The sequence below is a fragment of the Pinus tabuliformis genome, chromosome 5_1 (assembly GCF_031772625.1).
Source record: "Pinus tabuliformis cultivar Carrire ecotype Pingquan chromosome 5_1, CPIR1, whole genome shotgun sequence".
Lineage (NCBI taxonomy): Eukaryota > Viridiplantae > Streptophyta > Pinopsida > Pinales > Pinaceae > Pinus > Pinus tabuliformis.
Genome location: NC_142305.1, coordinates 590,488,773 through 590,491,465, shown reverse-complemented (window position 1 = coordinate 590,491,465; position 2,693 = coordinate 590,488,773).

The following is a 2,693-nucleotide window of genomic DNA, read 5'->3' as shown; positions in this document are numbered from 1 at the left end:
ATCAACCGCTAAGGTTCATCCTTGGTTCAGATCAAGCACAACACCATAAGCCAATAACCTGCATACTAGATCTCACACTTTTTCAGATATTCGATACTTGCACCTTGGCCTAATGATCTTCTCCTCCTTATATAGTTTTAGGCCTTTCTCAATACCATGGACCAAAACCACTTAGGACCAATACCTTGGACCAAACACCTAGGGTCAATACCTCCAACCAAATACCTTGGACCAAAATACCTTGGACCAAATACCTCAGACCAAAAGCTTATTTTTCCAAGATATATGCGCTTTTCCTTCTATGAAAGTGCGTGTGTACGTATATGCTACTTGTGTTCAGTGAACCTGCGTGTATACATAGCTTGGTCAAGGTGAACTTGCGTATACTTCTCTTTCTTCATTTTTCGTAGTCTGATCTGTAATTCTTTGTTGTTGACATGATGTACTGTGATCTTTCATTTGAGTGAGTTGCCATCAAGGACAACACCTGTATCATAATGCCAACAATATCCCCCTTTGGACTTGATGGCAACAACAACACCAAGTCACTCTCCCCCTTTGACATCAAGGGCAAAGGGTGGATCAAGATAATTTCCCCCTTTGACATACATTATGTTGGTCATGCTCCCCCTGAGTACATGTTGAATTCTCTGATTGATCTTCCCTTTTGTACATGCTGAGATGCACTAAAATCATCCATGCTCTTCCTGAGCACAAGCAGAGTCTGCAAAAAAAAATATTTTCTAAAAGAATAACATGACTTTATAACTCAACTATGTGAGGATGACCTTCCTATCACCAATGACTCATACATACATCCATCTCCCAACCAAGTGGGGATATACCAAATTTATACATGATAGAAGCAAGAAATATTACATCATCCATCCCCCTAAACCTATGCTACCTATATCAGAGCTTGCTCCACTATTTTTTTTTCTTGTCTGAAACACATATACACTCCTTGACCCACAGAAACCCATGTGTGTATGCGACTATACCGTGTATAATAACTTTTCTCTGAAAAATTGGATTTAACAGCATGATGATGTAATAACTATTCCCAGCTTTTGTCTAAGATATTCAAATGTCTCTCTAGGAAATGGTTTAGTGAATATATCATCAACCTATTCTTTGGAGGGAACATACTCCAATTTGACCTTTTGTTCAAGCACTTGTTCACGTAGAAAATGGTATTTGATGTGTATGTGCTTGGTCTTGGAGTGCATGACTAGATTCCTTGAAATATTGATGGCACTTGTATTATCACATAGAATGGAGATGGGTGGAGTACATGTGATATGAATGTCTTGCAAGGTTTGCATCATCTAAAGTAGTTGTGTGCAGCAAGATGCAGCAGCCACATATTCTGCTTTAGCTATAGATAATGCAATTGAACTTTGTTTCTTGTTGAACCATGATACTAACCTAGAACCCATGTAGAATGCACCACCACTTGTGTTTTTTCTGTCATCAACACTTCCTGCCCAATCTGCATCATTATATGCATGAAGAGTGAGATCTGTATCTCTAGGATACCATAAACCAAAGTTTTGTGTTCCTCGAAGATATTCGAAAATTCTTTTGACTACCTAAAGGTGTGATTCCTTTGGATTTGCTTGGAATCTTCCAACTATTCCTACTGCATGCATGATGTCAGGTCAGGTACCTGTTAGATAAAGCAGACTGCCAATCATGGATCTATAAGTCGGTTGATGTACTGTTGTTGATTCATCATTTGAGCTGAGACTGCATCCTCTTACCATTGGGCTATATAATGGTTTATAATCTTCCATGCCATACCTTTTCAAGATCTATTTGAGATATTTGGTTTGTGAAAGAAAAATACCATCTTTATTTTGTTGAACTTGTAGACCAAGAAAATAGGTAAGTTCACCACACAAGAACATTTCAAATTCCTGCTGCATTACTGAAGCAAAATTCTGACTCATGGATTCTTCATTGCTACCAAAAATGATATCATCAACATAAGCAACAATAATTAGCATTTATCAGTGTCAATCTTTGTATATAGATTGCTATCTGTTGAACCTTTTGAAAAACCTTGTTGGTGTAGATATTTGTCAAGGCGGTAATACCAGGCCCTTGGAGCCTGTTTCAGACCATAGAGAACCTTTTTGAGTCTGCATACAAGTTTTGCATCATTTCCAAGAATGAATCCTTCTGGTTCTTCAATATAAACTTCTTCTTCTAAATCTCCATTAAGGAATGCAGATTTTACATCCATTTGGTATAATTTGAATTTCTGAAAGCTAGAAAGAGCAAGAAACATCCTTATGGCTTCAAGTCTAGCAATAGGTGCAAAAGTTTCTTCAAAATCTATACCTTCCTATTGAGCATACCCTTTACAAACAAGTATGGCCTTGTTTCTAATGACTTCTCCATTTTCATTCATCTTGTCTTTGAATATCCATTTAGTTCCTATAATATTTTTATCATGAGGTCTAGGAAGTAATTCCCAAGTATTATTCTTTTCAATTTGCTCAAGTTCTTCATTCATGGCCTTGACCCAACATTCATCTTTGCATGCTTCACTTACAGTTTGAGGTTCGGTGGAAGATAGTGATGCTAGATAGCTTGAGGTTTATGTAATAGTTCTTCTTGTCTGTACACCTGCCTCTTTTTCCCCTAAAATTTGAGTTTCTGGATAATTTTTTTGAACATATCTGGAT